Raw genomic sequence first — 23,665 nt, 5'->3', positions numbered from 1 at the left:
ATTTTATTTGAATAGGAAAGGTTATCTTGCCATTTTTTGATAGCTTTGCGCAGAGGCGATATCGTAATCGATGAGGTTTATCCGAGGTGCGATTATTGCTAGTTGAAAACTATTCCCAATACCCCGCCCTGACGACGTGAAAAACCGTTGGCCGAGGCAATTTCTGAAGATTTCCCAGTGAAGTCTTTTATTCTAAATCAAAAGCTGTTATGTAGGAAGTTTATGTGACAGGTTTTGACTGATAGATTTAAGTTTCGAAGCGCACCAATACCACATGCTTTGGTTTTTCGTCGAGTAATCGCAGCGAGCTCTAACACGTTTAAATAAAACCATTTTTTAATAAATTAAATAAAAAAATATCATAGAAAAAACCAAGGCTATTATAATTTAGATTTATAAGTGTCGATTCAACGGACCTAAAAAATCTCGACCGACAAAAACTTGTTGGTCTATAATAAGGGTAAGTATATTAAACTTACCTCGGGTACGAAAGGTTCCGGATTGAATTACCACACAAACCTTTGTTATTTTTGAATTGGTTTATTCCCATTTTTAAAAATTACATAGTTTATGTGATAAAATTTTATTGGGTTTATAATCTTTTTTTATTTAAATAACCAAAACCGCTGAAAATTAACTTTCAAAATTATTAAGTAAAAACAAATTGAATAATAAATTGATTGATACTGGAAAACTGTGAATTTTTTTAAATGTATGTCAAAAAAGTTGTGCTTATCTTGATTATGTTGTGGTTAAATTTAAAAAAAAAATTTTCAGCATTTTGATAAAAACTTATAAGAAAAAGCAAGATAAAATTTTACTTGACGACGTTAGGTATCGGATAAATAGTTGTTATACAATTTATTATTTTGGTGCTTTTATTAAACAAAAATGAAATTAGTTTTCTATGCTTAATAATTATGTTTAATGGTCAAACAAATTTGTTAATTAAAATTTTAATGTGTATTCCTTGATTAAAAATTTTTGCGCACCACAAATGGAAGCATTTTATTTGAATAAGAAAGGTTATCTTGCCATTTTTTTGATAGCTTTGCGCAGAGGCGATATCGTAACCGATGAGGTTTATCCGAGGTGCGATTATTGCTAGTTGAAAACTATTCCAAATACCCCGCCCTGACGACGTGAAAAACCGTTGGCCGAGGCAATTTCTGAAGATTTCCCAGTGAAGTCTTTTATACTAAATCAAAAGCTGTTATGTAGGAGGTTTTTGTGACAGGTTTTGACTGATAGATTTAAGTTTCGAAACGCACCAATACCACATGCTTTGGTTTTTCGTCGAGTAATCGCAGCGAGCTCTAACACGTTTAAATAAAACCATTTTTTAATAAATTAAATAAAAAAATATCATAGAAAAAACCAAGGCTTTTATGATTTAGATTTATAAGTGTCGATTCAACGGACCTAAAAAATCTCGACCGACAAAAACTTGTTGGTCTATAATAAGGGTAAGTATATTAAACTTACCTCGGGTACGAAAGGTTCCGGATTGGATTACCACACAAACCTTTGTTATTTTTGAATTGATTTATCCCCATTTTTAAAAATTACATAGTTTATGTGATAAAATTTTATTGGGTTTATAATCTTTTTTTATTTAAATAACCAAAACCGCTGAAAATTAACTTTCAAAATTATTAAGTAAAAACAAATTGAATAATAAATTTATTGATACTGGAAAACTGTGAATTTTTTTAAATGTATGTCAAAAAAGTTGTGCTTATCTTGATTATTTTGTGGTTAAATTTAAAATAAAATTTTCAGCATTTTGATAAAAACTTATAAGAAAAAGCAAGATAAAATTTTACTTGACGACGTTAGGTATTGGATAAATAGTTGTTATACAATTTATTATTTTGGTGCTTTTATTAAACAAAAATGAAATTAGTTTTCTATGCTTAATAATTATGTTTAATGGTCAAACAAATTTGTTAATTAAAATTTTAATGTGTATTCCTTGATTAAAAATTTTTGCGCACCACAAATGGAAGCATTTTATTTGAATAGGAAAGGTTATCTTGCCATTTTTTGTTAGCTTTGCGCAGAGGCGATATCGTAATCGATGAGGTTTATCCGAGGTGCGATTATTGCTAGTTGAAAACTATTCCCAATACCCCGCCCTGACGACGTGAAAAACCGTTGGCCGAGGCAATTTCTGAAGATTTCCCAGTGAAGTCTTTTATTCTAAATCAAAAGCTGTTATGTAGGAAGTTTATGTGACAGGTTTTGACTGATAGATTTAAGTTTCGAAGCGCACCAATACCACATGCTTTGGTTTTTCGTCGAGTAATCGCAGCGAGCTCTAACACGTTTAAATAAAACCATTTTTTAATAAATTAAATAAAAAAATATCATAGAAAAAACCAAGGCTATTATAATTTAGATTTATAAGTGTCGATTCAACGGACCTAAAAAATCTCGACCGACAAAAACTTGTTGGTCTATAATAAGGGTAAGTATATTAAACTTATCTCGGGTACGAAAGGTTCCGGATTGGATTACCACACAAACCTTTGTTATTTTTGAATTGATTTATTCCCATTTTTAAAAATTACATAGTTTATGTGATAAAATTTTATTGGGTTTATAATCTTTTTTTATTTAAATAACCAAAACCGCTGAAAATTAACTTTCAAAATTATTAAGTAAAAAAAAATTGAATAATAAATTTATTGATACTGGAAAACTGTGAATTTTTTTAAATGTATGTCAAAAAAGTTGTGCTTATCTTGATTATGTTGTGGTTGAATTTAAAAAAAAAATTTCCAGCATTTTGATAAAAACTTATAAGAAACAGCAAGATAAAATTTTATTTGACGACGTGAGGTATCGGATAAATAGTTGTTATACAATTTATTATTTTGGTGCTTTTATTAAACAAAAATGAAATCAGTTTTCTATGCTTAATAATTATGTTTAATGGTCAAACAAATTTGTTAATTAAAATTTTAATGTGTATTCCTTGATTAAAAATTTTTGTGCACCACAAATGGAAGCATTTTATTTTAATAGGAAAGGTTATCTTACCATTTTTTGATAGCTTTGCGCGAAGGCGATAACGTAACTGATGAGGTTTGTCCGAGGTGCGATTATTGCTAGTTGAAAACTATTTCCAATATCCCGCCCTGACGACGTGAAAAACCGTTAGCCGAGGCAATTTCTGAAGATTTCCTTGTAAAGTCTTTTAATCTTTAATCAAAACCTTTTATTTAAGAGGTTTATGTAACAGGTTTTGATTAATAGATTTAAGGTTCGAAACGCACCAATACCACATGCTTTGGTTTTTCGTCGAGTAATCGCAGCGAGCTCTAACACGTTTAAATAAAACCATTTTTTAATAAATTAAATAAAAAAATGTCATAGAAAAAACCAAGGCTTTTACGATTTAGGTTTATAAGTGTCGATTCAACGGACCTACAAAATCTCGACCGACAAAAACTTGTTGGTCTATAATAAGGGTTAGTATATTAAACTTACCTCGGGTCTGAAAGGTTCCGGAATTAATTACCACACAAAACTTTGTTATTTTTAAATCGATTTATTCCCATTATTAAAAATTACATAGTTTACGTGATAAAAATGTATTATGTTCATAATGTAGTTTTATTTAATTAACCAAAACCACTGAAAATTAACTTTCAAAATTATTAAGTAAAAACAAATTAAATAATGAATTTATTGATGCTGGAAAACTGTGAATTTTGTAAAATGTATGTCAAAAAAGTTGTGCTTATCTTGATTATGTTGTGGTTAAATTTAAAAAAAAAATTTCCAGCATTTTGATAAAAACTTATAAGAAACAGCAAGATAAAATTTTACTTGACGACGTGAGGTATCGGATAAATAGTTGTTATACAATTTATTATTTTGGTGCTTTTATTAAACAAAAATGAAATCAGTTTTCCATGCTTAATAATTATGTTTAATGGTCAAACAAATTTGTTAATTAAAATTTTAATGTGTATTCCTTGATTAAAAATTTTTGTGCACCACAAATGGAAGCATTTTATTTGAATAGGAAAGGTTATCTTGCCATTTTTTTGATAGCTTTGCGCAGAGGCGATATCGTAACTGATCAGGTTTATCCGAGGTGCGATTATTGCTAGTTGAAAACTATTCCCAATACCCCGCCCTGACGACGTGAAAAACCGTTAGCCGAGGCAATTTCTGAAGATTTCCTTGTAAATTCTTTTATTCTTTAATCAAAACCTTTTATGTAAGAGGTTTATGTAACAGGTTTTGATTAATAGATTTAAGGTTCGAAACGCACCAATACCACATGTTTTGGTTTTTTGTCGAGTAATTGCGGCGGGCTCTCTAACACGTTCAAATAAAATCATTTTTTAATAAATTAAATAAAAAATATCATAGAAAAAACCAAGGCTTTTACGATTTAGATTTATAAGTGTCGATTCAACGGACCTAAAAAATCTCGACCGACAAAAACTTGTTGGTCTATAATAAGGGTAAGTATATTACACTTACCTCGGGTACGAAAGGTTCCGGATTGGATTACCACACAAACCTTTGTTATTTTTGAATTGATTTATTCCCATTTTTAAAAATTACATAGTTTATGTGATAAAATTTTATTGGGTTTATAATCTTTTTTTATTTAAATAACCAAAACCACTGAAAATTAACTTTCAAAATTATTAAGTAAAAACAAATTGAATAATAAATTTATTGATACTGGAAAACTGTGAATTTTTTTAAATGTATGTCAAAAAAGTTGTGCTTATCTTGATTATGTTGTGGTTAAATTAAAAAAAAAAATTTCCAGCATTTTGATAAAAACTTATAAGAAACAGCAAGATAAAATTTTATATGACGACGTTAGGTATCGGATAAATAGTTGTTATACAATTTATTATTTTGGTGCTTTTATTAAACAAAAATGAAATTAGTTTTCTATGCTTAATAATTATGTTTAATGGTCAAACAAATTTGTTAATTAAAACTTTAATGCGTATTCCTTGATTAAAAATTTTTGCGCACCACAAATGGAAGCATTTTATTTGAATAGGAAAGGTTATCTTGCCATTTTTTGATAGCTTTGCGCACAGGCGATATCGTAACCGATGAGGTTTATCCGAGGTGCGATTATTGCTAGTTGAAAACTATTCCCAATACCCCGCCCTGACCACGTGAAAAACCGTTGGCCGAATCAATTTCTGAAGGTTTCCCTATGAAGTTTTATATTCTAAATCAAAGCTGTCATGTAAAAGGTTTATGTGACAGATTTTGACTGATAGATTTAAGGTTCGAAACGCACCAATACCACATGCTTTGGTTTTTGTCGAGTAATTGCGGCGAGCTCTCTAACACGTTCAAATAAAATCATTTTTTAATAAATTAAATAAAAAATATCATGGAAAAAACCAAGGCTTTTACGATTTAGATTTATAAGTGTCGATTCAACGGACCTAAAAAATCTCGACCGACAAAAACTTGTTGGTCTATAATAAGGGTTAGTATATTAAACTTACCTCGGGTACGAAAGGTTCCGGATTGGATTACCACACAAAACTTTGTTATTTTTAAATCGATTTATTCCCATTGTTAAAAATTACATAGTTTATGTAATAAAAATGTATTATGTTCATAATGTAGTTTTATTTAATTAACCAAAACCACTGAAAATTAACTTTCAAAATTATTAAGTAAAAACAAATTGAACAATGAATTTATTGATGCTGGAAAACTGTGAATTTTGTAAAATGTATGTCAAAAAAGTTGTGCTTATCTTGATTATGTTGTGGTTGAATTTAAAAAAAAAATTTCCAGCATTTTGATAAAAACTTATAAGAAACAGCAAGATAAAATTTTATTTGACGACGTGAGGTATCGGATAAATAGTTGTTATACAATTTATTATTTTGGTGCTTTTATTAAACAAAAATGAAATTAGTTTTCTATGCTTAATAATTATGTTTAATGGTCAAACAAATTTGTTAATTAAAATTTTAATGTGTATTTCTTGATTAAAAATTTTTGCGCACCACAAATGGAAGCATTTTATTTGAATAGGAAAGGTTATCTTGCCATTTTTTGATAGCTTTGCGCAGAGGCGATATCGTAACCAATGAGGTTTATCCGAGGTGCGATTATTGCTAGTTGAAAACTATTCCCAATACCCCGCCCTGACGACGTGAAAAACCGTTGGCCGAGGCAATTTCTGAAGATTTTCCAGTGAAGTTTTTTATTCTAAATCAAAAGCTGTTATGTAGGAAGTTTATGTGACAGGTTTTGACTGATAGATTTAAGTTTCGAAGCGCACCAATACCACATGCTTTGGTTTTTCGTCGAGTAATCGCAGCGAGCTCTAACACGTTTAAATAAAACCATTTTTTAATAAATTAAATAAAAAAATATCATAGAAAAAACCAAGGCTATTATGATTTAGATTTATAAGTGTCGATTCAACGGACTTAAAAAATCTCGACCGACAAAAACTTGTTGGTCTATAATAAGGGTAAGTATATTAAACTTACCTCGGGTACGAAAGGTTCCGGATTGGATTACCACACAAACCTTTGTTATTTTTGAATTGATTTATTCCCATTTTTAAAAATTACATAGTTTATGTGATAAAATTTTATTGGGTTTATAATCTTTTTTTATTTAAATAACCAAAACCGCTGAAAATTAACTTTCAAAATTATTAAGTAAAAACAAATTGAATAATAAATTTATTGATACTGGAAAACTGTGAATTTTTTTAAATGTATGTCAAAAAAGTTGTGCTTATCTTGATTATGTTGTGGTTAAATTTAAAAAAAAAATTTTCAGCATTTTGATAAAAACTTATAAGAAAAAGCAAGATAAAATTTTACTTGACGACGTTAGGTATCGGATAAATAGTTGTTATACAATTTATTATTTTGGTGCTTTTATTAAACAAAAATGAAATTAGTTTTCTATGCTTAATAATTATGTTTAATGGTCAAACAACTTTGTTAATTAAAATTTTAATGTGTATTCCTTGATTAAAAATTTTTGCGCACCACAAATGGAAGCATTTTATTTGAATAGGAAAGGTTATCTTGCCATTTTTTTGGTAGCTTTGCGCAGAGGCGATATCGTAACCGATGAGGTTTATCCGCGGTGCGATTATTGCTAGTTGAAAACTATTCCCAATACCCCGCCCTGACGACGTGAAAAACCGTTGGCCGAGGCAATTTCTGAAGATTTCCCAGTGAAGTCTTTTATTCTAAATCAAAAGCTGTTATGTAGGAGGTTTATGTGACAGGTTTTGACTGTTAGATTTAAGTTTCGAAGCGCACCAATACCACATGCTTTGGTTTTTCGTCGAGTAATCGCAGCGAGCTCTAACACGTTTAAATAAAACCATTTTTTAATAAATTAATTAAAAAAATATCATAGAAAAAACCAAGGCTTTTATGATTTAGATTTATAAGTGTCGATTCAACGGACCTAAAATATCTCGACCGACAAAAACTTGTTGGTCTATAATAAGGGTAAGTATATTAAACTTACCTCGGGTACGAAAGGTTCCGGATTGGATTACCACACAAACCTTTGTTATTTTTGAATTGATTTATTCCCATTTTTAAAAATTACATAGTTTATGTGATAAAATTTTATTGGGTTTATAATCTTTTTTTATTTAAATAACCAAAACCGCTGAAAATTAACTTTCAAAATTATTAAGTAAAAACAAATTGAATAATAAATTTATTGATACTGGAAAACTGTGAATTTTTTTAAATGTATGTCAAAAAAGTTGTGCTTATCTTGATTATGTTGTGGTTAAATTTAAAAAAAAAATTTTCAGCATTTTGATAAAAACTTATAAGAAAAAGCAAGATAAAATTTTACTTGACGACGTTAGGTATCGGATAAATAGTTGTTATACAATTTATTATTTTGGTGCTTTTATTAAACAAAAAAGAAATTAGTTTTCTATGCTTAATAATTATGTTTAATGGTCAAACAACTTTGTTAATTAAAATTTTAATGTGTATTCCTTGATTAAAAATTTTTGCGCACCACAAATGGAAGCATTTTATTTGAATAGGAAAGGTTATCTTGCCATTTTTTTGATAGCTTTGCGCAGAGGCGATATCGTAACTGATGAGGTTTATCCGAGGTGCGATTATTGCTAGTTGAAAACTATTCCCAATACCCCGCCCTGACGACGTAAAAAACCGTTGGCCGAGGCAATTTCTGAAGATTTCCCAGTGAAGTCTTTTATTCTAAATAAAAAGCTGTTATGTAGGAGGTTTATGTGACAGGTTTTGACTGTTAGATTTAAGTTTCGAAGCGCACCAATACCACATGCTTTGGTTTTTCGTCGAGTAATCGCAGCGAGCTCTAACACGTTTAAATAAAACCATTTTTTAATAAATTAAATAAAAAAATATCATAGAAAAAACCAAGGCTTTTATGATTTAGATTTATAAGTGTCGATTCAACGGACCTAAAATATCTCGACCGACAAAAACTTGTTGGTCTATAATAAGGGTAAGTATATTAAACTTACCTCGGGTACGAAAGGTTCCGGATTGGATTACCACACAAACCTTTGTTATTTTTGAATTGATTTATTCCCATTTTTAAAAATTACATAGTTTATGTGATAAAATTTTATTGGGTTTATAATCTTTTTTTATTTAAATAACCAAAACCGCTGAAAATTAACTTTCAAAATTATTAAGTAAAAACAAGTTGAATAATAAATTTATTGATACTGGAAAACTGTGAATTTTTTTAAATGTATGTCAAAAAAGTTGTGCTTATCTTGATTATGTTGTGGTTAAATTTAAAAAAAAAATTTTCAGCATTTTGATAAAAACTTATAAGAAAAAGCAAGATAAAATTTTACTTGACGACGTTAGGTATCGGATAAATAGTTGTTATACAATTTATTATTTTGGTGCTTTTATTAAACAAAAATGAAATTAGTTTTCTATGCTTAATAATTATGTTTAATGGTCAAACAACTTTGTTAATTAAAATTTTAATGTGTATTCCTTGATTAAAAATTTTTGCACACCACAAATGGAAGCATTTTATTTGAATAGGAAAGGTTATCTTGCCATTTTTTTGATAGCTTTGCGCAGAGGCGATATCGTAACCGATGAGGTTTATCCGAGGTGCGATTATTGCTAGTTGAAAACTATTCCCCATACCCCGCCCTGACGACGTGAAAAACCGTTGGCCGAGGCAATTTCTGAAGATTTCCCAGTGAAGTCTTTTATTCTAAATCAAAAGCTGTTATGTAGGAGGTTTATGTGACAGGTTTTGACTGTTAGATTTAAGTTTCGAAGCGCACCAATACCACATGCTTTGGTTTTTCGTCGAGTAATCGCAGCGAGCTCTAACACGTTTAAATAAAACCATTTTTTAATAAATTAAATAAAAAAATATCATAGAAAAAACCAAGGCTTTTATGATTTAGATTTATAAGTGTCGATTCAACGGACCTAAAAAATCTCGACCGACAAAAACTTGTTGGTCTATAATAAGGGTAAGTATATTAAACTTACCTCGGGTACGAAAGGTTCCGGATTGGATTACCACACAAACCTTTGTTATTTTTGAATTGATTTATTCCCATTTTTAAAAATTACATAGTTTATGTGATAAAATTTTATTGGGTTTATAATTTTTTTTTATTTAAATAACCAAAACCGCTGAAAATTAACTTTCAAAATTATTAAGTAAAAACAAGTTGAATAATAAATTTATTGATACTGGAAAACTGTGAATTTTTTTAAATGTATGTCAAAAAAGTTGTGCTTATCTTGATTATGTTGTGGTTAAATTTAAAAAAAAAATTTTCAGCATTTTGATAAAAACTTATAAGAAAAAGCAAGATAAAATTGTACTTGACGACGTTAGGTATCGGATAAATAGTTGTTATACAATTTATTATTTTGGTGCTTTTATTAAACAAAAATGAAATTAGTTTTCTATGCTTAATAATTATGTTTAATGGTCAAACAAATTTGTTAATTAAAATTTTAATGTGTATTTCTTGATTAAAAATTTTTGCGCACCACAAATGGAAGCATTTTATTTGAATAGGAAAGGTTATCTTGCCATTTTTTGATAGCTTTGCGCAGAGGCGATATCGTAACCGATGAGGTTTATCCGAGGTGCGATTATTGCTAGTTGAAAACTATTCCCAATACCCCGCCCTGACGACGTGAAAAACCGTTGGCCGAGGCAATTTCTGAAGATTTCCCAGTGAAGTCTTTTATTCTAAACCAAAAGCTGTTATGTAGGAAGTTTATGTGACAGGTTTTGACTGATAGATTTAAGTTTCGAAGCGCACCAATACCACATGCTTTGGTTTTTCGTCGAGTAATCGCAGCGAGCTCTAACACGTTTAAATAAAACCATTTTTTAATAAATTAAATAAAAAAATATCATAGAAAAAACCAAGGCTTTTATGATTTAGATTTATAAGTGTCGATTCAACGGACCTAAAAAATCTCGACCGACAAAAACTTGTTGGTCTATAATAAGGGTAAGTATATTAAACTTACCTCGGGTACGAAAGGTTCCGGATTGGATTACCACACAAACCTTTGTTATTTTTGAATTGATTTATTCCCATTTTTAAAAATTACATAGTTTATGTGATAAAATTTTATTGGGTTTATAATCTTTTTTTATTTAAATAACCAAAACCGCTGAAAATTAACTTTCAAAATTATTAAGTAAAAACAAATTGAATAATAAATTTATTGATACTGGAAAACTGTGAATTTTTTTAAATGTATGTCAAAAAAGTTGTGCTTATCTTGATTATGTTGTGGTTAAATTTAAAAAAAAAATTTTCAGCATTTTGATAAAAACTTATAAGAAAAAGCAAGATAAAATTTTACTTGACGACGTTAGGTATCGGATAAATAGTTGTTATACAATTTATTATTTTGGTGCTTTTATTAAACAAAAAAGAAATTAGTTTTCTATGCTTAATAATTATGTTTAATGGTCAAACAACTTTGTTAATTAAAATTTTAATGTGTATTCCTTGATTAAAATTTTTTGCGCACCACAAATGGAAGCATTTTATTTGAATAGGAAAGGTTATCTTGCCATTTTTTTGATAGCTTTGCGCAGAGGCGATATCGTAACCGATGAGGTTTATCCGAGGTGCGATTATTGCTAGTTGAAAACTATTCCCAATACCCCGCCCTGACGACGTGAAAAACCGTTGGCCGAGGCAATTTCTGAAGATTTCCCAGTGAAGTCTTTTATTCTAAATCAAAAGCTGTTATGTAGGAGGTTTATGTGACAGGTTTTGACTGTTAGATTTAAGTTTCGAAGCGCACCAATACCACATGCTTTGGTTTTTCGTCGAGTAATCGCAGCGAGCTCTAACACGTTTAAATAAAACCATTTTTTAATAAATTAAATAAAAAAATATCATAGAAAAAACCAAGGCTTTTATGATTTAGATTTATAAGTGTCGATTCAACGGACCTAAAAAATCTCGACCGACAAAAACTTGTTGGTCTATAATAAGGGTAAGTATATTAAACTTACCTCGGGTACGAAAGGTTCCGGATTGGATTACCACACAAACCTTTGTTATTTTTGAATTGATTTATTCCCATTTTTAAAAATTACATAGTTTATGTGATAAAATTTTATTGGGTTTATAATCTTTTTTTATTTAAATAACCAAAACCACTGAAAATTAACTTTCAAAATTATTAAGTAAAAACAAATTGAATAATAAATTTATTGATACTGGAAAACTGTGAATTTTTTTAAATGTATGTCAAAAAAGTTGTGCTTATCTTGATTATGTTGTGGTTAAATTTAAAAAAAAAATTTTCAGCATTTTGATAAAAACTTATAAAAAAAAGCAAGATAAAATTTCACTTGACGACGTTAGGTATCGGATAAATAGTTGTTATACAATTTATTATTTTGGTGCTTTTATTAAACAAAAATGAAATTAGTTTTCTATGCTTAATAATTATGTTTAATGGTCAAACAAATTTGTTAATTAAAATTTTAATGTGTATTCCTTGATTAAAAATTTTTGCGCACCACAAATGGAAGCATTTTATTTGAATAGGAAAGGTTATCTTGCCATTTTTTTGATAGCTTTGCGCAGAGGCGATATCGTAACCGATGAGGTTTATCCGAGGTGCAATTATTGCTAGTTGAAAACTATTCCCAATACCCCGCCCTGACGACGTGAAAAACCGTTGGCCGAGGCAATTTCTGAAGATTTCCCAGTGAAGTCTTTTATTCTAAATCAAAAGCTGTTATGTAGGAGGTTTATGTGACAGGTTTTGACTGATAGATTTAAGTTTCGAAGCGCACCAATACCACATGCTTTGGTTTTTCGTCGAGTAATCGCAGCGAGCTCTAACACGTTTAAATAAAACCATTTTTTAATAAATTAAATAAAAAAATATCATAGAAAAAACCAAGGCTTTTATGATTTAGATTTATAAGTGTCGATTCAACGGACCTAAAAAATCTCGACCGACAAAAACTTGTTGGTCTATAATAAGGGTAAGTATATTAAACTTACCTCGGGTACGAAAGGTTCCGGATTGGATTACCACACAAACCTTTGTTATTTTTGAATTGATTTATTCCCATTTTTAAAAATTACATAGTTTATGTGATAAAATTTTATTGGGTTTATAATTTTTTTTTATTTAAATAACCAAAACCGCTGAAAATTAACTTTCAAAATTATTAAGTAAAAACAAGTTGAATAATAAATTTATTGATACTGGAAAACTGTGAATTTTTTTAAATGTATGTCAAAAAAGTTGTGCTTATCTTGATTATGTTGTGGTTAAATTTAAAAAAAAAATTTTCAGCATTTTGATAAAAACTTATAAGAAAAAGCAAGATAAAATTGTACTTGACGACGTTAGGTATCGGATAAATAGTTGTTATACAATTTATTATTTTGGTGCTTTTATTAAACAAAAATGAAATTAGTTTTCTATGCTTAATAATTATGTTTAATGGTCAAACAAATTTGTTAATTAAAATTTTAATGTGTATTTCTTGATTAAAAATTTTTGCGCACCACAAATGGAAGCATTTTATTTGAATAGGAAAGGTTATCTTGCCATTTTTTGATAGCTTTGCGCAGAGGCGATATCGTAACCGATGAGGTTTATCCGAGGTGCGATTATTGCTAGTTGAAAACTATTCCCAATACCCCGCCCTGACGACGTGAAAAACCGTTGGCCGAGGCAATTTCTGAAGATTTCCCAGTGAAGTCTTTTATTCTAAACCAAAAGCTGTTATGTAGGAAGTTTATGTGACAGGTTTTGACTGATAGATTTAAGTTTCGAAGCGCACCAATACCACATGCTTTGGTTTTTCGTCGAGTAATCGCAGCGAGCTCTAACACGTTTAAATAAAACCATTTTTTAATAAATTAAATAAAAAAATATCATAGAAAAAACCAAGGCTTTTATGATTTAGATTTATAAGTGTCGATTCAACGGACCTAAAAAATCTCGACCGACAAAAACTTGTTGGTCTATAATAAGGGTAAGTATATTAAACTTACCTCGGGTACGAAAGGTTCCGGATTGGATTACCACACAAACCTTTGTTATTTTTGAATTGATTTATTCCCATTTTTAAAAATTACATAGTTTATGTGATAAAATTTTATTGGGTTTATAATCTTTTTTTATTTAAATAACCAAAACCGCTGAAAATTAACTTTCAAAATTATTAAGTAAAAACAAATTGAATAATAAATTTATTGATACTGGAAAACTGTGAATTTTTTTAAATGTATGTCAAAAAAGTTGTGCTTATCTTGATTATGTTGTGGTTAAATTTAAAAAAAAAATTTTCAGCATTTTGATAAAAACTTATAAGAAAAAGCAAGATAAAATTTTACTTGACGACGTTAGGTATCGGATAAATAGTTGTTATACAATTTATTATTTTGGTGCTTTTATTAAACAAAAAAGAAATTAGTTTTCTATGCTTAATAATTATGTTTAATGGTCAAACAACTTTGTTAATTAAAATTTTAATGTGTATTCCTTGATTAAAATTTTTTGCGCACCACAAATGGAAGCATTTTATTTGAATAGGAAAGGTTATCTTGCCATTTTTTTGATAGCTTTGCGCAGAGGCGATATCGTAACCGATGAGGTTTATCCGAGGTGCGATTATTGCTAGTTGAAAACTATTCCCAATACCCCGCCCTGACGACGTGAAAAACCGTTGGCCGAGGCAATTTCTGAAGATTTCCCAGTGAAGTCTTTTATTCTAAATCAAAAGCTGTTATGTAGGAGGTTTATGTGACAGGTTTTGACTGTTAGATTTAAGTTTCGAAGCGCACCAATACCACATGCTTTGGTTTTTCGTCGAGTAATCGCAGCGAGCTCTAACACGTTTAAATAAAACCATTTTTTAATAAATTAAATAAAAAAATATCATAGAAAAAACCAAGGCTTTTATGATTTAGATTTATAAGTGTCGATTCAACGGACCTAAAAAATCTCGACCGACAAAAACTTGTTGGTCTATAATAAGGGTAAGTATATTAAACTTACCTCGGGTACGAAAGGTTCCGGATTGGATTACCACACAAACCTTTGTTATTTTTGAATTGATTTATTCCCATTTTTAAAAATTACATAGTTTATGTGATAAAATTTTATTGGGTTTATAATCTTTTTTTATTTAAATAACCAAAACCACTGAAAATTAACTTTCAAAATTATTAAGTAAAAACAAATTGAATAATAAATTTATTGATACTGGAAAACTGTGAATTTTTTTAAATGTATGTCAAAAAAGTTGTGCTTATCTTGATTATGTTGTGGTTAAATTTAAAAAAAAAATTTTCAGCATTTTGATAAAAACTTATAAAAAAAAGCAAGATAAAATTTCACTTGACGACGTTAGGTATCGGATAAATAGTTGTTATACAATTTATTATTTTGGTGCTTTTATTAAACAAAAATGAAATTAGTTTTCTATGCTTAATAATTATGTTTAATGGTCAAACAAATTTGTTAATTAAAATTTTAATGTGTATTCCTTGATTAAAAATTTTTGCGCACCACAAATGGAAGCATTTTATTTGAATAGGAAAGGTTATCTTGCCATTTTTTTGATAGCTTTGCGCAGAGGCGATATCGTAACCGATGAGGTTTATCCGAGGTGCAATTATTGCTAGTTGAAAACTATTCCCAATACCCCGCCCTGACGACGTGAAAAACCGTTGGCCGAGGCAATTTCTGAAGATTTCCCAGTGAAGTCTTTTATTCTAAATCAAAAGCTGTTATGTAGGAGGTTTATGTGACAGGTTTTGACTGATAGATTTAAGTTTCGAAGCGCACCAATACCACATGCTTTGGTTTTTCGTCGAGTAATCGCAGCGAGCTCTAACACGTTTAAATAAAACCATTTTTTAATAAATTAAATAAAAAAATATCATAGAAAAAACCAAGGCTTTTATGATTTAGATTTATAAGTGTCGATTTAACGGACCTAAAAAATCTCGACCGACAAAAACTTGTTGGTCTATAATAAGGGTAAGTATATTAAACTTACCTCGGGTACGAAAGGTTCCGGATTGGATTACCACACAAACCTTTGTTATTTTTGAATTGATTTATTCCCATTTTTAAAAATTACATAGTTTATGTGATAAAATTTTATTGGGTTTATAATCTTTTTTTATTTAAATAACCAAAACCGCTGAAAATTAACTTTCAAAATTATTAAGTAAAAACAAATTGAATAATAAATTTATTGATACTGGAAAACTGTGAATTTTTTTAAATGTATGTCAAAAAAGTTGTGCTTATCTTGATTATGTTGTGGTTAAATTTAAAAAAAAAATTTTCAGCATTTTGATAAAAACTTATAAGAAAAAGCAAGATAAAATTTTACTTGACGACGTTAGGTATCGGATAAATAGTTGTTATACAATTTATTATTTTGGTGTTTTTATTAAACAAAAATGAAATTAGTTTTCTATGCTTAATAATTATGTTTAATGGTCAAACAAATTTGTTAATTAAAATTTTAATGTGTATTCCTTGATTAAAAATTTTTGCGCACCACAAATGGAAGCATTTTATTTGAATAGGAAAGGTTATCTTTCCATTTTTTTGATAGCTTTGCGCAGAGGCGATATCGTAACCGATGAGGTTTATCCGAGGTGCGATTATTGCTAGTTGAAAACTATTCCCAATACCCCGCCCTGACGACGTGAAAAACCGTTGGCCGAGGCAATTTCTGAAGATTTCCCAGTGAAGTCTTTTATTCTAAATCAAAAGCTGTTATGTAGGAGGTTTATGTGACAGGTTTTGACTGATAGATTTAAGTTTCGAAGCGCACCAATACCACATGCTTTGGTTTTTCGTCGAGTAATCGCAGCGAGCTCTAACACGTTTAAATAAAACCATTTTTTAATAAATTAAATAAAAAAATATCATAGAAAAAATCAAGGCTTTTATGATTTAGATTTATAAGTGTCGATTTAACGGACCTAAAAAATCTCGACCGACAAAAACTTGTTGGTCTATAATAAGGGTAAGTATATTAAACTTACCTCGGGTACGAAAGGTTCCGGATTGGATTACCACACAAACCTTTGTTATTTTTGAATTGATTTATTCCCATTTTTAAAAATTACATAGTTTATGTGATAAAATTTTATTGGGTTTATAATCTTTTTTTATTTAAATAACCAAAACCGCTGAAAATTAACTTTCAAAATTATTAAGTAAAAAAAAATTGAATAATAAATTTATTGATACTGGAAAACTGTGAATTTTTTTAAATGTATGTCAAAAAAGTTGTGCTTATCTTGATTATGTTGTGGTTAAATTTAAAAAAAAAATTTTCAGCATTTTGATAAAAACTTATAAGAAAAAGCAAGATAAAATTTTACTTGACGACGTTAGGTATCGGATAAATAGTTGTTATACAATTTATTATTTTGGTGCTTTTATTAAACAAAATGAAATTAGTTTTCTATGCTTAATAATTATGTTTAATGGTCAAACAAATTTGTTAATTAAAATTTTAATGTGTATTCCTTGATTAAAAATTTTTGCGCACCACAAATGGAAGCATTTTATTTGAATAGGAAAGGTTATCTTGCCATTTTTTGATAGCTTTGCGCAGAGGCGATATCGTAACCGATGAGGTTTATTCGAGGTGCGATTATTGCTAGTTGAAAACTATTCCCAATACCCCGCCCTGACGACGTGAAAAACCGTTGGCCAAAGCAATTTCTGAAGATTTCCCAGTGAAGTCTTTTATTCTAAATCAAAAGCTGTTATGTAGGAGGTTTATGTGACAGGTTTTGACTGATAGATTTAAGTTTCGAATCGCACCAATACCACATGCTTTGGTTTTTCGTCGAGTAATCGCAGCGAGCTCTAACACGTTTAAATAAAACCATTTTTTAATAAATTAAATAAAAAAATATCATAGAAAAAACCAAGGCTTTTATGATTTAGATTTATAAGTGTCGATTCAACGGACCTAAAAAATCTCGACCGACAAAAACTTGTTGGTCTATAATAAGGGTAAGTATATTAAACTTACCTCGGGTACGAAAGGTTCTGGATTGAATTACCACACAAACCTTTGTTAATTTTGAATTGATTTATTCCCATTTTTAAAAATTACATAGTTTATGTGATAAAATTTTATTGGGTTTATAATCTTTTTTTATTTAAATATCCAAAACCGCTGAAAATTAACTTTCAAAATTATTAAATAAAAACAAATTGAATAATAAATTTATTGATACTGGAAAACTGTGAATTTTTTTAAATGTATGTCAAAAAAGTTGTGCTTATCTTGATTATGTTGTGGTTAAATTTAAAAAAAAAATTTTCAGCATTTTGATAAAAACTTATAAGAAAAAGCAAGATAAAATTTTACTTGACGACGTTAGGTATCGGATAAATAGTTGTTATACAATTTATTATTTTGGTGCTTTTATTAAACAAAAATGAAATTAGTTTTCTATGCTTAATAATTATGTTTAATGGTCAAACAAATTTGTTAATTAAAATTTTAATGTGTATTCCTTGATTAAAAATTTTTGCGCACCACAAATGGAAGCATTTTATTTGAATAGGAAAGGTTATCTTGCCATTTTTTTGATAGCTTTGCGCAAAGGCGATATTGTAACTGATCAGGTTTATCCGAGGTGCGATTATTGCTAGTTGAAAACTATTCCCAATGCCCCGCCCTGACGACGTGAAAAACCGTTGGCCGAGGCAATTTCTGAAGATTTCCTTGTAAAGTTATTTATTCTTTAATCAAAACCTTTTATATTAGAGGTTTATGTAACAGGTTTTGATTAATAGATTTAAGGTTCGAAACGCACCAATACCACATGCTTTGGTTTTTTGTCGAGTAATTGCGGCGAGCTCTCTAACACGTTCAAATAAAATCATTTTTTAATAAATTAAATAAAAAATATCATAGAAAAAACCAAGGCCTTTACGATTTAGATTTATAAGTGTCGATTTAACGGAATTAAAAAATCTCGACTGACAAAAACTTGTTGGTCTATAATAAGGGTAAGTATATTAAACTTACCTCGGGTCTGAAAGGTTCTGGATTGGATTACCACACAAACCTTTGTTATTTTTGAAGTGATTTATTCCCATTTTTAAAAATTACATAGTTTATGTGATAAAATTTTATTGGGTTTATAATCTTTTTTTATTTAAATAACCAAAACCACTGAAAATTAACTTTCAAAATTATTAAGTAAAAAAAAATTGAATAATAAATTTATTGATACTGCAAAACTGTGAATTTTTTTAAATGTATGTCAAAAAAGTTGTGCTTATCTTGATTATGTTGTGGTTAAATTTAAAAAAAAAATTTTCAGCATTTTGATAAAAACTTATAAGAAAAAGCAAGATAAAATTTTACTTGACGACGTTAGGTATCGGATAAATAGTTGTTATACAATTTATTATTTTGGTGCTTTTATTAAACAAAATGAAATTAGTTTTCTATGCTTAATAATTATGTTTAATGGTCAAACAAATTTGTTAATTAAAATTTTAATGTGTATTCCTTGATTAAAAATTTTTGCGCACCACAAATGGAAGCATTTTATTTGAATAGAAAAGGTTATCTTGCCATTTTTGATAGCTTTGCGCAGAGGCGATATCGTAACCGATGAGGTTTATCCGAGGTGCAATTATTGCTAGTTGAAAACTATTCCCAATACTCCGCCCTGAGGACGTGAAAAACCGTTGGCCGAAGCAATTTCTGAAGATTTCCCAGTGAAGTCTTTTATTCTAAATCAAAAGCTGTTATGTAGGAGGTTTATGTGACAGGTTTTGACTGATAGATTTAAGTTTCGAATCGCACCAATACCACATGCTTTGGTTTTTCGTCGAGTAATCGCAGCGAGCTCTAACACGTTTAAATAAAACCATTTTTTAATAAATTAAATAAAAAAATATCATAGAAAAAACCAAGGCTTTTATGATTTAGATTTATAAGTGTCGATTCAACGGACCTAAAAAATCTCGACCGACAAAACTTGTTGGTCTATAATAAGGGTAAGTATATTAAACTTACCTCGGGTACGAAAGGTTCCGGATTGAATTACCACACAAACCTTTGTTAATTTTGAATTGATTTATTCCCATTTTTAAAAATTACATAGTTTATGTGATAAAATTTTATTGGGTTTCTAATCTTTTTTTATTTAAATAACCAAAACCGCTGAAAATTAACTTTCAAAATTATTAAATAAAAACAAATTGAATAATAAATTTATTGATACTGGAAAACTGTGAATTTTTTTAAATGTATGTCAAAAAAGTTGTGCTTATCTTGATTATGTTGTGGTTAAATTTAAAAAAAAAATTTTCAGCATTTTGATAAAAACTTATAAGAAAAAGCAAGATAAAATTTTACTTGACGACGTTAGGTATCGGATAAATAGTTGTTATACAATTTATTATTTTGGTGCTTTTATTAAACAAAAATGAAATTAGTTTTCTATGCTTAATAATTATGTTTAATGGTCAAACAAATTTGTTAATTAAAATTTTAATGTGTATTCCTTGATTAAAAATTTTTGCGCACCACAAATGGAAGCATTTTATTTGAATAGGAAAGGTTATCTTGCCATTTTTTTGATAGCTTTGCGCAAAGGCGATATTGTAACTGATCAGGTTTATCCGAGGTGCGATTATTGCTAGTTGAAAACTATTCCCAATGCCCCGCCCTGACGACGTGAAAAACCGTTGGCCGAGGCAATTTCTGAAGATTTCCTTGTAAAGTTATTTATTCTTTAATCAAAACCTTTTATATTAGAGGTTTATGTAACAGGTTTTGATTAATAGATTTAAGGTTCGAAACGCACCAATACCACATGCTTTGGTTTTTTGTCGAGTAATTGCGGCGAGCTCTCTAACACGTTCAAATAAAATCATTTTTTAATAAATTAAATAAAAAATATCATAGAAAAAACCAAGGCCTTTACGATTTAGATTTATAAGTGTCGATTTAACGGAATTAAAAAATCTCGACTGACAAAAACTTGTTGGTCTATAATAAGGGTAAGTATATTAAACTTACCTCGGGTCTGAAAGGTTCTGGATTGGATTACCACAAAAACCTTTGTTATTTTTGAAGTGATTTATTCCCATTTTTAAAAATTACATAGTTTATGTGATAAAATTTTATTGGGTTTATAATCTTTTTTTATTTAAATAACCAAAACCACTGAAAATTAACTTTCAAAATTATTAAGTAAAAAAAAATTGAATAATAAATTTATTGATACTGGAAAACTGTGAATTTTTTTAAATGTATGTCAAAAAAGTTGTGCTTATCTTGATTATGTTGTGGTTAAATTTAAAAAAAAAATTTTCAGCATTTTGATAAAAACTTATAAGAAAAAGCAAGATAAAATTTTACTTGACGACGTTAGGTATCGGATAAATAGTTGTTATACAATTTATTATTTTGGTGCTTTTATTAAACAAAATGAAATTAGTTTTCTATGCTTAATAATTATGTTTAATGGTCAAACAAATTTGTTAATTAAAATTTTAATGTGTATTCCTTGATTAAAAATTTTTGCGCACCACAAATGGAAGCATTTTATTTGAATAGGAAAGGTTATCTTGCCATTTTTTTGATAGCTTTGCGCAGAGGCGATATCGTAACCGATGAGGTTTATCCGAGGTGCGATTATTGCTAGTTGAAAACTATTCCCAATACCCCGCCCTGACGACGTGAAAAACCGTTGGCCGAGGCAATTTCTGAAGATTTCCCAGTGAAGTCTTTTATTCTAAATCAAAAGCTGTTATGTAGGAGGTTTATGTGACAGGTTTTGACTGATAGATTTAAATTTCGAAGCGCACCAATACCACATGCTTTGGTTTTTCGTCGAGTAATCGCAGCAAGCTCTAACACGTTTAAATAAAACCATTTTTTAATAAATTAAATAAAAAAATATCATAGAAAAAACCAAGGCTTTTATGATTTAGATTTATAAGTGTCGATTCAACGGACCTAAAAAATCTCGACCGACAAAAACTTGTTGGTCTATAATAAGGGTAAGTATATTAAACTTACCTCGGGTACGAAAGGTTCCGGATTGAATTACCACACAAACCTTTGTTATTTTTGAATTGATTTATTCCCATTTTTAAAAATTACATAGTTTATGTGATAAAATTTTATTGGGTTTATAATTTTTTTTTATTTAAATAACCAAAACCGCTGAAAATTAACTTTCAAAATTATTAAGTAAAAACAAATTGAATAATAAATTTATTGATACTGGAAAACTGTAAATTTTTTTAAATGTATGTCAAAAAAGTTGTGCTTATCTTGATTATGTTGTGGTTAAATTTAAAAAAAAAATTTTCAGCATTTTGATAAAAACTTATAAGAAAAAGCAAGATAAAATTTTACTTGACGACGTTAGGTATCGGATAAATAGTTGTTATACAATTTATTATTTTGGTGCTTTTATTAAACAAAAATGAAATTAGTTTTCTATGCTTAATAATTATGTTTAATGGTCAAACAAATTTGTTAATTAAAATTTTAATGTGTATTCCTTGATTAAAAATTTTTGCGCACCACAAATGGAAGCATTTTATTTGAATAGGAAAGGTTATCTTGCCATTTTTTTGATAGCTTTTCGCAGAGGCGATATCGTAACCGATGAGGTTTATCCGAGGTGCGATTATTGCTAGTTGAAAACTATTCCCAATACCCCGCCCTGACGACGTGAAAAACCGTTGGCCGAGGCAATTTCTGAAGATTTCCCAGTGAAGTCTTTTATTCTAAATCAAAAGCTGTTATGTAGGAGGTTTATGTGACAGGTTTTGACTGTTAGATTTAAGTTTCGAAGCGCACCAATACCACATGCTTTGGTTTTTCGTCGAGTAATCGCAGCGAGCTCTAACACGTTTAAATAAAACCATTTTTTAATAAATTAAATAAAAAAATATCATAGAAAAAACCAAGGCTTTTATGATTTAGATTTATAAGTGTCGATTCAACGGACCTAAAAAATCTCGACCGACAAAAACTTGTTGGTCTATAATAAGGGTAAGTATATTAAACTTACCTCGGGTACGAAAGGTTCCGGATTGGATTACCACACAAACCTTTGTTATTTTTGAATTGATTTATTCCCATTTTTAAAAATTACATAGTTTATGTGATAAAATTTTATTGGGTTTATAATCTTTTTTTATTTAAATAACCAAAACCGCTGAAAATTAACTTTCAAAATTATTAAATAAAAACAAATTGAATAATAAATTTATTGATACTGGAAAACTGTGAATTTTTTTAAATGTATGTCAAAAAAGTTGTGCTTATCTTGATTATGTTGTGGTTAAATTTAAAAAAAAAATTTTCAGCATTTTGATAAAAACTTATAAGAAAAAGCAAGATAAAATTTTACTTGACGACGTTAGGTATCGGATAAATAGTTGTTATACAATTTATTATTTTGGTGCTTTTATTAAACAAAAATGAAATTAGTTTTCTATGCTTAATAATTATGTTTAATGGTCAAACAAATTTGTTAATTAAAATTTTAATGTGTATTCCTTGATTAAAAATTTTTGCGCACCACAAATGGAAGCATTTTATTTGAATAGGAAAGGTTATCTTGCCATTTTTTTTGATAGCTTTGCGCAGAGGCGATATCGTAACCGATGAGGTTTATCCGAGGTGCGATTATTGCTAGTTGAAAACTATTCCCAATACCCCGCCCTGACGACGTGAAAAACCGTTGGCCGAGGCAATTTCTGAAGATTTCCCAGTGAAGTCTTTTATTCTAAATCAAAAGCTGTTATGTAGGAGGTTTATGTGACAGGTTTTGACTGATAGATTTAAATTTCGAAGCGCACCAATACCACATGCTTTGGTTTTTCGTCGAGTAATCGCAGCAAGCTCTAACACGTTTAAATAAAACCATTTTTTAATAAATTAAATAAAAAAATATCATAGAAAAAACCAAGGCTTTTATGATTTAGATTTATAAGTGTCGATTCAACGGACCTAAAAAATCTCGACCGACAAAAACTTGTTGGTCTATAATAAGGGTAAGTATATTAAACTTACCTCGGGTACGAAAGGTTCCGGATTGAATTACCACACAAACCTTTGTTATTTTTGA

At 29.0% G+C, this 23,665-nt stretch overlaps 24 non-coding genes across 24 annotated transcripts; all 24 read left to right on the top strand.

The window, feature by feature from the left end:
* Positions 1 to 41: 41 nt before the first annotated feature.
* Positions 42 to 182, top strand: LOC145761771 (U4 spliceosomal RNA). Its single transcript, XR_014287434.1, has one exon. It is a non-coding gene; the product is annotated as a U4 spliceosomal RNA (small nuclear RNA).
* An 865-nt stretch (positions 183 to 1,047) lies between these two features.
* Positions 1,048 to 1,188, top strand: LOC145761731 (U4 spliceosomal RNA). Its single transcript, XR_014287396.1, has one exon. It is a non-coding gene; the product is annotated as a U4 spliceosomal RNA (small nuclear RNA).
* An 863-nt stretch (positions 1,189 to 2,051) lies between these two features.
* LOC145761770 (U4 spliceosomal RNA) lies at positions 2,052 to 2,192 on the top strand. Its single transcript, XR_014287433.1, has one exon. It is a non-coding gene; the product is annotated as a U4 spliceosomal RNA (small nuclear RNA).
* Positions 2,193 to 3,056: 864 nt separating this feature from the next.
* Positions 3,057 to 3,197, top strand: LOC145761930 (U4 spliceosomal RNA). The gene has a single exon (XR_014287583.1). It is a non-coding gene; the product is annotated as a U4 spliceosomal RNA (small nuclear RNA).
* An 866-nt stretch (positions 3,198 to 4,063) lies between these two features.
* Positions 4,064 to 4,204, top strand: LOC145761880 (U4 spliceosomal RNA). Its single transcript, XR_014287535.1, has one exon. It is a non-coding gene; the product is annotated as a U4 spliceosomal RNA (small nuclear RNA).
* An 866-nt stretch (positions 4,205 to 5,070) lies between these two features.
* On the top strand, positions 5,071 to 5,212 carry LOC145761912 (U4 spliceosomal RNA). The gene has a single exon (XR_014287566.1). It is a non-coding gene; the product is annotated as a U4 spliceosomal RNA (small nuclear RNA).
* An 862-nt stretch (positions 5,213 to 6,074) lies between these two features.
* On the top strand, positions 6,075 to 6,215 carry LOC145761631 (U4 spliceosomal RNA). Its single transcript, XR_014287301.1, has one exon. It is a non-coding gene; the product is annotated as a U4 spliceosomal RNA (small nuclear RNA).
* Positions 6,216 to 7,080: 865 nt separating this feature from the next.
* Positions 7,081 to 7,221, top strand: LOC145761812 (U4 spliceosomal RNA). The gene has a single exon (XR_014287472.1). It is a non-coding gene; the product is annotated as a U4 spliceosomal RNA (small nuclear RNA).
* An 865-nt stretch (positions 7,222 to 8,086) lies between these two features.
* LOC145761769 (U4 spliceosomal RNA) lies at positions 8,087 to 8,227 on the top strand. The gene has a single exon (XR_014287432.1). It is a non-coding gene; the product is annotated as a U4 spliceosomal RNA (small nuclear RNA).
* An 865-nt stretch (positions 8,228 to 9,092) lies between these two features.
* LOC145761762 (U4 spliceosomal RNA) lies at positions 9,093 to 9,233 on the top strand. The gene has a single exon (XR_014287425.1). It is a non-coding gene; the product is annotated as a U4 spliceosomal RNA (small nuclear RNA).
* An 864-nt stretch (positions 9,234 to 10,097) lies between these two features.
* LOC145761673 (U4 spliceosomal RNA) lies at positions 10,098 to 10,238 on the top strand. Its single transcript, XR_014287342.1, has one exon. It is a non-coding gene; the product is annotated as a U4 spliceosomal RNA (small nuclear RNA).
* An 865-nt stretch (positions 10,239 to 11,103) lies between these two features.
* On the top strand, positions 11,104 to 11,244 carry LOC145761671 (U4 spliceosomal RNA). The gene has a single exon (XR_014287340.1). It is a non-coding gene; the product is annotated as a U4 spliceosomal RNA (small nuclear RNA).
* Positions 11,245 to 12,109: 865 nt separating this feature from the next.
* On the top strand, positions 12,110 to 12,250 carry LOC145761808 (U4 spliceosomal RNA). Its single transcript, XR_014287469.1, has one exon. It is a non-coding gene; the product is annotated as a U4 spliceosomal RNA (small nuclear RNA).
* Positions 12,251 to 13,114: 864 nt separating this feature from the next.
* LOC145761669 (U4 spliceosomal RNA) lies at positions 13,115 to 13,255 on the top strand. Its single transcript, XR_014287339.1, has one exon. It is a non-coding gene; the product is annotated as a U4 spliceosomal RNA (small nuclear RNA).
* An 865-nt stretch (positions 13,256 to 14,120) lies between these two features.
* Positions 14,121 to 14,261, top strand: LOC145761668 (U4 spliceosomal RNA). Its single transcript, XR_014287338.1, has one exon. It is a non-coding gene; the product is annotated as a U4 spliceosomal RNA (small nuclear RNA).
* Positions 14,262 to 15,126: 865 nt separating this feature from the next.
* LOC145761807 (U4 spliceosomal RNA) lies at positions 15,127 to 15,267 on the top strand. The gene has a single exon (XR_014287468.1). It is a non-coding gene; the product is annotated as a U4 spliceosomal RNA (small nuclear RNA).
* Positions 15,268 to 16,132: 865 nt separating this feature from the next.
* Positions 16,133 to 16,273, top strand: LOC145761667 (U4 spliceosomal RNA). The gene has a single exon (XR_014287337.1). It is a non-coding gene; the product is annotated as a U4 spliceosomal RNA (small nuclear RNA).
* Positions 16,274 to 17,136: 863 nt separating this feature from the next.
* Positions 17,137 to 17,277, top strand: LOC145761905 (U4 spliceosomal RNA). Its single transcript, XR_014287559.1, has one exon. It is a non-coding gene; the product is annotated as a U4 spliceosomal RNA (small nuclear RNA).
* Positions 17,278 to 18,142: 865 nt separating this feature from the next.
* Positions 18,143 to 18,283, top strand: LOC145761901 (U4 spliceosomal RNA). The gene has a single exon (XR_014287555.1). It is a non-coding gene; the product is annotated as a U4 spliceosomal RNA (small nuclear RNA).
* An 864-nt stretch (positions 18,284 to 19,147) lies between these two features.
* On the top strand, positions 19,148 to 19,288 carry LOC145761935 (U4 spliceosomal RNA). The gene has a single exon (XR_014287588.1). It is a non-coding gene; the product is annotated as a U4 spliceosomal RNA (small nuclear RNA).
* Positions 19,289 to 20,152: 864 nt separating this feature from the next.
* LOC145761899 (U4 spliceosomal RNA) lies at positions 20,153 to 20,293 on the top strand. Its single transcript, XR_014287554.1, has one exon. It is a non-coding gene; the product is annotated as a U4 spliceosomal RNA (small nuclear RNA).
* Positions 20,294 to 21,159: 866 nt separating this feature from the next.
* LOC145761666 (U4 spliceosomal RNA) lies at positions 21,160 to 21,300 on the top strand. Its single transcript, XR_014287336.1, has one exon. It is a non-coding gene; the product is annotated as a U4 spliceosomal RNA (small nuclear RNA).
* An 865-nt stretch (positions 21,301 to 22,165) lies between these two features.
* Positions 22,166 to 22,306, top strand: LOC145761787 (U4 spliceosomal RNA). Its single transcript, XR_014287449.1, has one exon. It is a non-coding gene; the product is annotated as a U4 spliceosomal RNA (small nuclear RNA).
* Positions 22,307 to 23,172: 866 nt separating this feature from the next.
* LOC145761665 (U4 spliceosomal RNA) lies at positions 23,173 to 23,313 on the top strand. Its single transcript, XR_014287335.1, has one exon. It is a non-coding gene; the product is annotated as a U4 spliceosomal RNA (small nuclear RNA).
* The last annotated feature ends 352 nt before the right edge of the window (positions 23,314 to 23,665 follow it).

The sequence above is a fragment of the Corella eumyota genome, chromosome 7 (genome assembly GCF_963082875.1).
Source record: "Corella eumyota chromosome 7, kaCorEumy4.1, whole genome shotgun sequence".
NCBI lineage: Eukaryota > Metazoa > Chordata > Ascidiacea > Phlebobranchia > Corellidae > Corella > Corella eumyota.
Note: the sequence above shows the minus strand (reverse complement) of the source record. Positions and strands in the feature narration are given on the sequence as shown.